Source organism: Vombatus ursinus, unplaced genomic scaffold, assembly GCF_900497805.2.
Source record: "Vombatus ursinus unplaced genomic scaffold, bare-nosed wombat genome assembly UNPS02014816.1, whole genome shotgun sequence".
NCBI classification, from domain to species: Eukaryota; Metazoa; Chordata; class Mammalia; order Diprotodontia; family Vombatidae; genus Vombatus; species Vombatus ursinus.
In genome coordinates, this window is record NW_020954594.1 from 18,971,836 (window position 1) to 18,986,691 (window position 14,856).

Genomic DNA, 14,856 nt, shown 5'->3' on the forward strand with positions numbered 1-14,856 from the left:
TTTTGTGCAACATTTTAGAATAATAAAAACAGGAAGGAACCTAATTATTCAAGAACAAAAATTAAATTAATTGATTTCTCCATGTTAAGTAAAAATATCACCATACGGAATTACACAGTTAAGAAAAATTTTCAAATTTTAGAAACAAATAACTAAAAATTAATATTCATTGCAAAATATATAGAGCACAAAATTTGACTTTGGGGTTTTTTTTTGTTTGTTTGTTTAGTTTACCTCTATCTCTCCCAATTCAATACCCATGCTCTGCTCTTACTTGCCTTGTTTTACATATATACTTGAAGAACTAGTTAAGCAGCTTACCTATGCCCCAAAATCACCATTAACCCTTTGCCATTTCATCATTCATTACTTACCAAAGTGTCCCTGATTCATTCACTTTCACTAGGAATACTGAGCTACTGTGTATTGCTGCATGTGAGGATATTACACAACCATTCCTTTGCAGCCACAACAGATTCATATTTTTTAATCTCAAATGGGCTTAGTCTTTTTAGTCTTTCAGTGTCAGTTAACTCAATCCTCGGAGTACCTTGTTCCAACCCTCCTACCTCATCAAACCCTCCAAATCACCTTCAGTTTCCTCAGAATACCCAGTCCTTTGCTTCCAATTCGGTCCACTCATTTTGAGCAACCTTATTTCCCCTACTCTACTTCTGTACCTTTTCATTTATCCTAAATTACTGCCTATGTGACCAAAAGCAAGTCATTGGATGTCTCCAAGGGTGTTTATCTGTAAAATACATCTCTAAACCTATGATCCTAAAATACAAAATCAGAGTAACATAGATTTCATTAACTATAAGGAACTCCTCAGAGTAAACTATCTTTAGCAAAGCAATCAACATATGCTCTGTTACAAGACTTTTGAGAGTTGCCTGAGATGGTTCACAACAGTGACGGACAGTAAATGTTTGAATCCAGGTCCTCCTGACATGGCCAACTCTGCCCACTAACCACATACTTCCTCATTGACGCAAATAATAAAGCTTGCTTTTTTTTTAAATAATTTACATTACCACAATCTTTTATGAATTTAGCAGATGGGAGGGAGTTATCAGTGTGTAACTGCTGTTCATCCAGTATAGTTAGAGCAATAGATGCAAGCAGGAGTGACGATAAAGATAATCACTACATTTGTAGTGCTTCAGTGTTTTCAAAGTGCTTTCACATCTATAAATTTTGAGATCCTGATAACAGCCTAATGAAGTAGGTAAGGGAAGTATTATCCCCATTTTATAGATGAGGGAACTAGGGATCAGAAAATTTGTCTAGTCCAGGGCTACAAGATGGCAAAACTAGGTCTCAAACCCAGGTCCTAACTGAGGTCAGGTACGTGAAAGGTTATCTCAGAATTTATTTAGTCTAACCCCATACCCAAATCATAAATTCCTTATACAACATAAGCCTCCCCCTTAAAACTCCCTTACGCCCAAAAATACAGTATCCTCAAGCAAGCACATCACATTTTTTTTCATTCCTAGACAAGTGTTTATTGATGATTTTCTAAAATGGAAACATGTAAGTATTAGTTCAATGACTAGATTTTTTTTTCATACAGTTGATTGCTTTACAATGAAAAATACTCAGTTTCAGTTCTTAAAAGCAGTTTTAACATGACTATGCAAAACTAGTTTTGAAACAGGTAAAACAAAAATCAGGCTACATTAGACCACTGCTAATGTTACGGCTCCTTCTGGTGCACATGTTGTGGCATGAAATTAGCAATACTACAAAATTCAGGTGGAGAAAAATTAAGCAGAACAAATTGTCAAGACAGAATTAACTAAGAAAAAAGCAAAGAAACTTGTTGGCTAGGCATTTATTTTGGCCTACAAGTATTAAAAGAGCAACAGTTATTTAATTTGGACTAAGGCAATATAAAAATAACATGTACAAAATATTATTTATATTTATCTTCTTATGGCTAAAAAGCTTTTCTTCTCTTTCCCATTTCACTCTGTTTTTTTAAAATATCAATCTCTGACTAAAGGGCAAACACAATTAGTTAGGATGTGACTTCTCCTTTTATTTTCCCACTACCCCATTACCCACTTCCCCTCCAAGACGGATATTCACTATAACAAGTTTTTTGTTTGTTTGTTTTTAAAAAGGGAGGAAAATATAGAAAAACCAAGCAGTACAACAAAAAATTCCGATGCCATATGCAGTGATCCACACCAAGGCCCCCACTTCTGCAAAGAATCAGAGGCATCTTCTAGTGTAACTTCTTTGGGGCCAAACTTATGACCTTTTAAAATGAATGATCTGAGCTCTTTCCCTGGACCCATAGCTGTTTATTTGAAGACCTTGCATACCTGGAGTTTCCTAGGCTATCATCCAAGGTAGCCAGGGCCTCTCAGTCCTCACTCCAGTGAGCTCCTCGCTTCTCTGCCACAAGTTCAATGAATTGGGAGTGACTGGCATAAAGTCTGAGTTTATTATTGATTTCCACCCATTTAACCTTCCCAGCATCATCTCCTGCTTCCAGAGTCAGATTATCCATTGTCTCACCTGTTTCATCATGGTAATTCACAGCTTCTGTCTCCATCCATGCATTATCAGTGTTTCGAGGGTCATCCACATATCCCTTATAAACCACTAAATGCTCCTGGCTGAAGAGTCTGTGCAACTGCTCCTCCAGGTCTTTCTTTTCGGCGTTGGACTTCTCTAAGGAATTCATTGCTTCTTCACCAAACTCTCGTTTCAAGGTGGCACTGATTTTCTCTCCGGGATCCACCATGCCCCCTGGGATCGCCCACTCTCCACAGTCTTTCCGTTTGATGGATACAAGCTGCAGGATGCTTTTTCCAGAAACAGGGTGGGACACCTTATTTCCATAGTTGTCCCTTTTCCATCGAGTAATGATGGGATCCGCTGCATGGTTTGGGCCCCAACGCCCCAAAAGTCCCCGGCCCTCGAGCCCCGTGCGGCCCGCAGGATTTCGAGGCCGTCCGTTTTCTATCTCATAGGGGCCGTGGTGGCTTTTCCGGTCAACAAGTCCATCCCTCTCGTTGAACTTGGGAAAAAATCCCCTTTCGCCTATCTGGGGATCTGCCCATGACGGCCCGGCCAGGACGGCGGCCGCCGTGTACTCCACGGGCTTATACTCCGGCCACTCGACGTGCCAGGCCACTTTGTCGTCGGGGACGTGACGTCGCTCGACCGAGGATCGCGGGTAGGGCGACGAGCGGGCCTTGCGGTGGAGGTTGCCCCCTGCACGCGTGGCGTACGACATGAGGACGGCCGAGGTGAGGCAGGCTCGTAGGAAGTCTCGCGAGGCCGCCAGCGCGCTCTCTCGACGCGGCAGAGAAGCCCCGAGGGCCAAGGTCACGGCCGGCGCGGGGGTTCAGGAGCCCCTACCAGCGGTTCCGCTGGCTTCCTGAAAGAAGCTCCCACGACCTAGGCCGCTCCCAGCGCTGGTGCAGGCTCTGCGGCTCCTCCGATCCGACAGGGGGCGGTTGGACCGGTCACTCGCCCGCTGCTACACGAAGCGCTACTTCGTTTTTCGTTAATCTCGGTCACCCCCACAGCGCTGCAGCGGACAGCCCAGCCTCCCACCACGACAAAGGAGGCCAGAGGCTTGCACGGGAAACCAGACTAGGTCTTCAGGTTGCCTTGGCGCGAGACCCAGGAAGCGCAGGAGCCTAGGCCCCGCCCTCCGACTCGGGCCCCGCCTCTTTCGCACCCCAGCCCGGCCCGCGCACCCAGACCAGTTCACACAGACCCCGCCCCTTCAGTCACTAACTCACTCACCCCCATCACCACCCCCGTTTGCCCTGGGCTTTGGTGCAGTAGAGCACTCTGACCCTGCCCCCTGCTCGGACAACGAGCCCTGACCTTAACATTTACGGACCCGCCCCTGCATCGCTCCTAGACCCGGCGAACACCCCGCCCCCCCCCCCCGCCCCGGCCCGCCCGCCCGACCCGTGCCCCCCCCCACCTCTGACCCGATCCCCACCAGGTCACACTCACAGACCTCTCCCCGCCCCCCACCTAGCGCCTAGACCCGGGCCAACACCCACACCCCGCCCCGGGCCCCTCCCACCCGGTCCCTCTCCCTGGCCGACCCCTCCCACACCCCTCCCATCCTTGGCCTGGGGCCCAGAACCAGTCAAACTCCCAGGCCCCACCCCTCCTCGTCCCCGCCCGGTCCTCAGGCCGGACCCGACCCCGTCACCGCGGCTCCGCGTCCAGCCAGATTCTTCTTCCCTCCCAAGGGGCTCCCCCATCTCCAGCTCCTCCCCTCCCTTGCATGACCCCATTGCATTTTTTAAACACTTTGGTAAGAAAAATCACCTCCGAGTCACTTCCCATCCCCCCATCCCCCAGCTGGACGTGTGTGGCCTGGCTCCTTCCAGTTTAGGTACTGGAGCTTCCTTTAAAGTGCAGAGTTCTCTAGGAGGAAGGAAACCCGCGTTCAGGAAGTGTTGGCCTAGTGTTTTACAATAACCTTAGGAGGTAGGTGGTATTGTGACCCTCATGTTACAGCTGAGGCGGCATTTGAACTCAGGTCTACCCTGACTCTAGACCCAGAGCTCTGTTCACTACCTCACCTTGCTGCCTTCCTGACTTGGAGACATTGTCTTAGACACATTATTAACTGATTTTCTGGGCTTAGTTCTTCATAGGTAAAAATGAGAACGTTGGCTTATTAGATGGCCTCTGAGGGCTCTTCTAACTTGTAAATTCTGTGGGGTTTAAAGGGGGAAAAAAGATGGATTGATGCACTCGGGCAGCCACCACTACCAAAAAAATGTACCCAGATGAAAGACAAAAATGTCCCAAATGTGATACTTGAAGAGTGTCAGACAGCAAGTTACATAAAAAGAGTGCAGAACTTAAGAGTCAGAAGACCTTGGTTCAAATCCTGATTCTTTCACTTAAGGACTTACGGGAATTTGGGCAAGTCATCTGGCTATCAGTTTCCTCATCTGCAAAATGAGGCAAGGTGACCTCGAAGGCCTCTTCTGTGTCCTAATATGTGATCCTAAAACTACAAAATGACAGAAACGCAATCTTTGAATAAATAAGCAATTTTAGAATGTTGTTGTAAATGAGTTGTTGATACTTTAGTAATGTTCTGAGATACTTGGTTCAGTTCTTCCCTTCAAGCTTGAAGAACTCTACAGGCTCACAAAATCTTAAACTGAAAAGGAACTTGGTACAGAATGAGGTTATCAAGGATTTCAACCCCATGTAGGAATCTCCTTTATAGAGTCTACCAATTCTCTGAACACTTTCAGGAAGACAAGTAGCTACTTTATAAAGCAGCAAATTCCATTTTTGGACACCTTAATCTAAGACATTTCTAAATCTGAGCAGTGCAGGTTGTCAGGAATTACCCTATTCTCTCTCTCTCTCTCTCTCTCTCTCTCTCTCTCTCTCTCTCTCTGTCTCTCCTCTCTCTCTCCTCTCTCACTTTCCTCTCTCTGCTCTCTCTCCTCTCTGTCTCTTCTCTGTTTGGAACCTCCCTCATCCAGGAAACTGCTGCCACACGGAGCTGTCTTTGTTCAGGTGAACAGCATTCTATTACTACTTAATACCCTAGGTGGAATAGAACTGCTACTACTAACTCTAGTGCTCCTAACAAACTCCTTCCTTCTCCATTACTAAGTGCCTAGGTAAGTGAGGAACCAATAATAATAGCATCTGTATAGCACTTTAAAGTTCTTAAAGTTTACATGTATTATCTCATTTAATATTCACAATCAACCTGTGAAATTGGTGCTATTATTATTCCCATTTTACAGATGAGGAAACTGAGGCAGAGAGGTTAAGTGACTTGCTCAGGGAAACAGCTAAGAAAGTATCTGAGACAGGACTCAAACTCAGGTTTTCCTGGGTCCACGTCCACCTCTTTATCCACTTCATCACCTAGCTGCTGATTAACAATATTGTCAGATACCAAGACTCCTAATGAAACACTCCTTCTAGCTCCATCATTAGACAAAGGAGAAAGAGACTGCAGACTAGACTTTTCTCAGAGATTGGATTTAGAGGCTTCCTTCCCCCTGAACCTGTAGTTACTAATGGAGGCACTAGTTAGTCCTCTCTGTTTCAGTGAACTCTCTGAGATAAGCACCATTTCAGTCCCTAACAACTATCAATTGTCCAGAATTTAGTTCTTTAGCCATAAGGATCAAATGAGATAACATATGCAAAGTGTTTTGCAAACCTCAAAGCACTAGTTGTGTCAAACTCAAATAGAAGGTGGTGAGGAAGGAGGGACTAATCTGTGAGCAAAAATGCCTGCATTTTACCTATTAACTTAGTTTTAAAATGTAATGTTTTTTGTCATTAAGTTGTTTCAGTCATGTCTGACCCCATTTGCAATTTTCTTCGCAGAGATAATGGAATGGTCTGCCTTTTCCTTTTCCAGCTCATTTTACAGATGAGGACCTGAGGCAAACAGGAATGAGTGACTTGCTCAAGATCACACAGCTAAGTGTTTGAGGCCACATTTGAACTCTGGAAGATGAGTCTTTCTGACTCATCTAGTTTGCCACCTAGCTGCCCAAAGTGTAATGTTATCTATGTCATTATAGTTTTTTTTATTTTGTTAAATATTTCCCAATTACAGTTTGATCTGGTTCAGACACCTTTGGGAGTACTGCTGGCAGCATGCAGCCTGCAGGCCAAAGGTTTGACACCTCTACACCAGGTAAATATTAGCTATTATTGTTATAATCCAGGACTAGCACATAAGACACCAGGCCTCTCTTATCCTCAGGAACTCATTTAGAAACCTAAACTCAGACACCAGATCTGTCTAGTAGCCAAGTGTACACTTTTTTTTTTTTGTGCAGGATACTCTTTAAGTGTATGTTATCTCCCTTATTTTTGTCTGAGATAAAGAAGTCAACACTGATTATTAATTAAATCAGACCCCTGGGGACCTAAGGAGCAGATGTTTATAGAAGCAGGCACTGAACCTATCTTCTTACTAGCTCAAACCCTACAATTTGAGAAAATATTCTTTCCTGGTATTTGAGAGAATATAATCTGCTGCCACTCGTTGTCAGGAACCTGGAAGGCAGAAGCTTCACTCCATGAGTACAACCTGTGGCTAGAAAAATCCTACCTGCTATCTCCCCTAATTTCTATGAATCTGAGTTACCATCTTTACCTTCTCATATTGTCAGTTCCCCTCAGCAAATCCTACCCATTCCAGTCCTACTTTCTCTCCATTCCCTCCCCTTTGAGCTTGGCATCTGGAATCCAGTTCAAATATTAACAAACACTCTTTTATCGTAGACTTCATTTTAAAATTCCCTTTCCCTCAAGCACTCATGGGATCCTACAGAGATACTCTACTACATTATTTGCCAACCTGTCCAATACTGAGTGTTCCTTGTCTTGTGCCCTATTGATACATATAGTCATGAGAAGGAATGGGTATACTCCTTGCACCTCACAGGCATGTTTCTTTACCAATGTCACTCAGCAAGCTTTGATGTTTTGAGGTTCATTCCTCTATCACATGAGCAAGCTTCACTGTTTCGAGATTCATTCCTCTTACTGCCTAGTGCAGATCTCTGCCACCATCATCTACAAACATCCTGGTCATACACAGTTAATTTCTTAAGTAATTCATTACCTTACATCTTGTCCTCTTATTTACTCCTACCCTTCTCTCATACTCAGGTTTGTCAGGATATACATTGACATCTTCTTCAACACTCTGGCCTCCCAATTCATCAACTTCTTCAATTCCCATGACCTACATTTTCACTTCCTCTAAATCACTCACCCTCATACATAATTGTTTTACCTCCGTGATTTGGGGTAACTCTGAAATTCCTCTCTGTAATCATTACAGTATGTCTTTTGATCATTCCCTTTGCCTCACTCCTTTTGAACTACTTTTTGTCTCACAGTAACCTATAGTCACTCCACTCCTTGTTCTCAGTTTGCCTCTGCTGTTACCTCTTTACACAGTCTTGATCCTATAGTTGACCGGTTCAACTATGTAATGTCCAATGCCCCTTTGTCCTATTGCTATTTATGCCTAGCTAAACCCTAGTCCAGGGTTACCAGGTCAGCTAGCTGCATTCTTCATTTTTACTGGCTTGCTCCTGAATGCTAATGGAGAGTCATCATACTTTCTACATGTCTATTACAAGTTTATCTTATCTAATCTCAACTCGACTCCCACTGCTATATGGTCATCATTTTCTGTTTCCTTGATTTACTCTTTAAAAAAAATAGAATTCTTTTTTACAGTATTTATTTATTTATTTTTAATTTATGAAATAAAACTGGTATTTCCATAACATAGTAGAATTTAAAAAAAGATGATTGTACATGAAACTGCAAATCTATTATGTAAAACCTGCTATTCCCTTTAAATATATAATAAATACATAAAAATATAATATTGTATTACTTTTTTCTTTTCCTTCTCCCTCCCCATGGCTACCATTAGCCACAAATAGGTGTATATATACACATACATACACGAATGTACACATATATATACATATATGTGTAAAATCATTCTATACATACTTCTAGTTCTTTCTCTGGATGCAGATAATGTCTTCTTTCTTTTGTTAATTTGGGCATTTATAATAGTCAAAATGACTTAGTTGCTCAAAGTTGTTCTTAAAACAATACTGCTGTTACTCTATACAATGTCTTGGTTCTGATCATTTGGTTCTTCATTATTTTGTGCAAGTCTATCCATGTTTTTTCTAAAATCAACAAATTTAATGATCTTGAACTATTATAAGGCAGTAATTATCAAAACTCTCTGGTACAGGTTAAGAAATTGAAAAGTAGGTCAGTGAAACAGAGTAGACATACAATTTATAGCAGCAAATAAATATAGTGCCTTGTATTTGACAAGTGTAAACTTAAGTTTTTGGAATGAGAATCACTATTTGGTAATAATTGTTAAGAAAACTAGAAAGCAGTCTGGCCGAAAATGGGCATAGATCAATGTCTTGCCCCATTTACCAAGATAAAGTCAAAAATGGATACATGACCTAGATATAAAGAGAGATATTAAAAGAAAATTTGAAGAATGTGAATCATATTACCTATCAGATTTATGGGTAGATGAACAATTCATGAATAAACGAGAGAGAAAGCAGTGTGAGGTGTAAAATGGATAATTTCACTTATATTAGAAAGTTTTTGTACAAATAAAATGTTGCCAAGTTCAGAAGGTAAGCAGAAAATTGGGGGAAAATTTTATAGACAGTTTTTCAGATATAAGTCTCGTTCTCAAATACATAAAGAACTTTGTAAAATCTATAAGAATATGAGTGATTCCCCGGTTGATAAAATGGTCAAAAGATATGAACAGGCAAAGTCATTATGGACTGGAGAAGTGAATATCAAAACAAGCTTGAGATATCATTTTACATCTATCAGATTGGCTATCCCACTCCTTCCAGATACTGCCCTCTGTCTCTTTACCCTTTCACAGTCAGACTCTTAGAAAAAAAATTTGCTTTTATCCATTCTTTCTGTTATTTACCTTCTTACTTCTTAACTTATAGCACTTACCTCACAATATTATTGTGAGGATAAATGAGATAATAATTTTAAAGTGCTATGTAAATGCTAGCTATTATTTTAGAATCTGGCTTCTGGAATTATATTAAGACCAATGAATAAGGAGTTGTATCTAAGCCTAGTGTCTTGATATCATTTCAAAATAGAAAGAAATGTGCCTTAAAGCCTGAAGGCTTAACAATAAACAGCAAAGGACTAGGGAAAGATTGATGGGAAATGTGTCACAGAAAAACCTGCAGAGAAACAAGGAGAAAAGGAAAAATGAGGAAATAATCAAGAAAATAGCCTTAAATCATGAATAATGATATACTGAAAGAGACTCCAAAACTTACAATTAAAAAGGGAGTATTATAATACATAATCTGAGATCTACCTGTCTCCCTTCACTTAATGTAAAACTTTAATGACTAGAACCTCTATTATGACCAAAAAGAGAATTTTTTAAATTTAAAGAAGAAATAAACCTGGAAATTAGGACAGGATTTATATTCTTAAAGCTGAAGTAGAAAAAGAAGATATAATTAGTGAATTATTTAACACAACAGGGAAGCTTACTAAAAGAATAATATTAAAATGAGAACAGTAGATTTAAGATTTGAAAAAGTAGTGATAGAAGAAAAATTAACAGAATCAAATCAAAAGACAAAATTATAGGGACACACAATTTCTCTGCAATTCAAAAGAAACTGATCTTGAAAAAAGAATGACCAAAGATATTGAAAGATCGCAGGTGTCTTGGGAAAAAAAAAATATTATAGGAAAGCATGCAAGAAAATTGTCCAGAAGTACTGGAAACAGAGTGTAAAGGATAGCACAGTAAAACTGATAGGATGCAAATTGAAAGAACCCCAAGTTTAATTCACAAAGAAATATCATAGTCAATCTTTAGAACCTCACCATTAAACATCAAGTATTATATACATCTGGGTGAAATCCTTCATATACTAAAGAAAGATAGTCCAAATCCCCCAAGATACCTCATTTGTGAGAAATCAAAGGAAAATAATATTCTGAAATGCAAAGGACATTAGTTTGCACCCCAGAATGACAATGCAAAAAATGAACTTAATTAATCTTGAGTAAAAAAAAAAATTAAGCTTACACCAAGAGGGGGAAATCTGAATCATTTCTTCAGAATAAGTCAGAACTTATTCTGAGCAAGGACTAGATGTACAAGTTTTCCAACATGGGAAAGAAAAATTAAAAAAAGAAACAAGTATAGAAAGCAAGAAAAGATTAAGGAGTTTAGTCAATACTTATATGCTTCTTGACCTAGATAGGTTATAAACTCATTTTATTTGTGGACCATTGAGAATTTAAAGGGAAGAGTTATTTATGGAAAAACTTGAAAGGGATATCAAAGGGAAAAAGAAAAACAGAAGAGAAATAAATTCTTTTTTTTTTTTGGACTAAAACCCACATTCCTAACAAAGGTTATGTGAAATAATATTTGGAGGTTTCTGAGAGGAAAATACTTCCAATGAAGAACTGAAGCAAGAATGGATTGTGGGAGCCCAGAATTTAGAGTTATATCCTGTCTTGCAAGGACATTAGAGGGCAGGGCTCTATACAAAGAGAGGAACAGAAACCAGGTTCTGCTGGAGAAGGGAGCAAGCTCTATGCACGTTCCTTAAAAGCTAGGGTGGTGTGTATGGGGGGGAGTAGGATAGGCGGGGACGTTGAACATGTTTGATGTAGGGAGTGGGTATTTTGGGGTAGTCTCTTCTCCAGGAAGAAGTGCAGAAGTACTTCTTTGGACAGCATCTTATCCTAGGTAGGGGGAATCTATTTTCCAGATTCTTTTTTGAGGAAGGAGAAAAGAGAGGGAGCTAGATGTAGAAGTAGAGCATGATGCAATGGATGAGATAATGGATTTGGACATAGAAGATCTAGATTCAAATCCCACTTCAAACTTAATAGCTTTTAAATAGCTGGGCAAACCACTTAAATTTGATATCTTTATGTGTAAAAGGGTTTGGACTAGATGACTTCTAAGGTTTCTTTCAGCTCTAAATTTATTATTTTGTTATGATGTTCTGGCCCTAGAATAGACAAGTGGTGAGTAGAAGGATTCCATTCTGCCCAGGTCCCCTGATTCTAGACACAGAACTTTTTGACTTCATCACTTTGCCTCCTTCTTGTAGTGATATTTCTAGGGATGGATTCCTCAGAAGAAGGCCTTTAAAACAGCGTGATGGTGAAGGGGAGTCTTGGGGAAGCCCAGTATCTCATTCTTACCTCATTTAGCCAGATGAAGAAGTGAGACTTTTGTCTTTCAGAAGCACCATTTTATAGGATTTTTATGTGAGTCTAGAAGGACATCCAGCCAAAGCCTAATCTCTCTAAGAAGAGATTCGATTTTAGAGTGTTCTACAAAGGGAAAGGCACTAGAAAAGGGATGCATTAAATGAATATTTCTTAGGAAGAAGGCACAACAAATGAATCATCCAAACCAAGAAAGTCAGTTATGGGGAAAGGAGCAAGGTAGATTCTTATCTATTATGTTAAAGAGTAAGAAAAGGAGAAAAAAATAACAAAAGTAAATCCAAGGAATTTGATTTTTGGCAAGGTAATTCTGGAGAGGGGTTCTATGCAAGTAGATAAGTATAAGGCTAGCTATGAGACCCTAGGTGAATCATTTAACTGCTCTCAGCCTTGGTTTTCTCTTCATCTGTAAAATTGGAATAATAATAGCACCTACCTCTCAGATTTGTCAAGAGGATGGAATGAGATAGCATAACATATATAAGGTACTTTGCAGATCTTAAATTGCTATATAAATGCTGGCAAATAATAATTATAGCCTTACATTTTAATGTACTATACTTATCAATATCATGAAAGAGAATGGCAAAATGAACAAAAATCCAGCAATCTGTTGCATACAAATGTAGAACTTCTTGGTCTCCCCTTCCTCCTTGGAATATTATCAGTTGTCATTCCAGTCAGTTGAGGGTCATAGACCCTTGGGGTGGTCCTGCTTCTGGACATGCATGATGAAGCAGTCCTTCTCTCTCTCCACTCACACACCACAATATACACACATTTCAGAGTATGTACAAATATTCTGTGACTGTTTCCTGTCAGCTCTGATGATTCAAGGATTTGTATGGTGTGGTAATGAAATGTTTTAATTGGCTAACAAGTCAAAACTCTGTGTATATGTTAAAGGAGCTGTCCCCACACCTCAGGCCTCTCTGCTTTCTGCCAGCAAGGATGCCAGGTTGACTTCTGAGTTGTCTCGAGGATGGGGTGGGTTGGGAGTGGTGTGCACTTCCTGTAAGTGAGCTCATGTTCTTCTAGGCAAGCTTCTGTACTCTTGCTCTTCAAATCTTATATTTACTTACGTTCTCATATTTATAGTCCTCTAGGTAAGCAATTATCAAACTTTTTGCTCTTATGACCCATTAATATTCTTAAAATAATTGAGGACCCTTCCCCCCACAAGCTTTTGCTTATGTTACTCTGTCAATATTATACTAGAATTAAAATGTCATAGTATTATTATAAAAATAGTTTTCACCTTAAGGACCCCCTGAAAAGGGGACCCCCAAGAGTCTCTAGACTACACTTTAGGAACTGATACCCATAGAATGTAAGCTCTTTGATAGTAAGATTTTTTTTTCTTTTTTGTCTCCACATTCTCAGTTTCAACTACAGCATCTTAATAAAGGTTTATTGTATTTAATTGGATTGTACTGGTATAATATTAAGAACTTTACTTCACAGATTCCTCTTCTTCATTCTTTCTACTTAACCTTGTTGCCTTACTCTCGAGGGGCAGAGTATGGAGAATTGGGAATTGAAGGTAGAATTGCATTAACATGAGTCCCACAAGCCAATCTGGCTTCAAAGTGATCTTTCCGGATGCTTTATGTTCATTGAGAGCTTTAGCTTTCCCCAAATGCACATAAGCCAAAGATTTTGTGTGTTAGTTCTTTGATTTGGTAGTTTTCATTCAAATTGTGCATTAAAAATGAATATCCATCTTAAAACAATTGGTATGATTAATCATCTACTGAATTTTTCATCGCCCAAAAGGCAGCGTTTTATGTAATACACTTACATCGTTAAGATACTTCTTCTAAGTCAGAGAGACACATTTATTGTTAAGTCAGGAATCATGTTAAAAAGCCCTGCATTCCTACTTTCTTATTTTACACATGTATTTGGGGTTTTTCACTTCATTGATTCTATCTGGATCACTTTTTGAAACATACATTTCAATTATGAATAGATTGCCAAAGATTTTAGTGTGGAAATACAATTGATACTTTTATTTTTTTCCTAATGAATACATGAATAAGGATAGAATGTGTAGCACGATGAAAGACTGAAAACCAATTGAGCAAATTTAAAGGCAAGATCAGAACGTATTGGGCTACTTGGTGGCTCAGTGAATAGTGTGCTGGGCCTACAGTCAGGAAGACTCATCTTCCTGAGTTCAGACTGTGTGACCCTGGGCAAGTCATTTAACCCTGTTTGCCTCAGTTCCTCATCTATAAAATGAGCAGGAGAAGGAAATGGCAAACCACTCCAGTATCTTTGCTAAGAAAACCCCAAATGGGATCACAGAGAGCAAAGCACAACTGAAATGACTGAACAACAACAAATCAGTACATACTAATCCAGGGTGGGGAACCTGCAGCCTGGAGGCCACATGTGGCCCTCTAGGTCCTCAGGTGTGGCGCTTAGACTGAATCCAATCTTCACAGAAAAAATCCCCTCAATAAAAGGATTTGTTCTGTAAAATTTGGACTCAGTCAAAAGGCTGCACCCAAGGACCTAGAAGGCCACATGTGTCCTAGAGGCCACAAGTTCTCCACCCTTGTAATCTATTACTCCTACTTTTCTTCGAAAATCTGAAAGAAATGCAAAGATTTCCCAAACATAATGTTTAAGGTGAATCTATTTATGTATCCCCAAATATTTTTAAAGATACATTTTCTTCCCTTATTTCAATCTTATCAGACAAATATATGCAAGGCATGTTTTTCTTCTACATTTCACTTGCCTACATTACCTATAATGAAATGGAATGAAAAAATACAGTTCACCTGTAAGTGCTTATAATTCAAAATAAAAATGCTATCCCATGGCTATATATCTCATGAAAGTTCAGGTATTTTTTTCTCATGTTGTCTAGTGATGCCTACCTCATGTCATACTTGTACAGTTGATTCTTTGACCCTGAGTGTAAAGCATTTGTCTCTGTTAAAATTAATGTTATCAGAGTCAGCCCATTATCCTAATCTCTAGAAATCCTTTTATATCCTTACTTGGTCATTCAGTATGTTAGCTCTTCATCCTAAC

At 39.8% G+C, this 14,856-nt stretch overlaps 1 pseudogene; it reads right to left on the minus strand.

The window, feature by feature from the left end:
• Positions 1–1,471: 1,471 nt before the first annotated feature.
• Positions 1,472–3,673, minus strand: LOC114023107 (annotated as a pseudogene).
• Between the last annotated feature and the right edge of the window lie 11,183 nt (positions 3,674–14,856).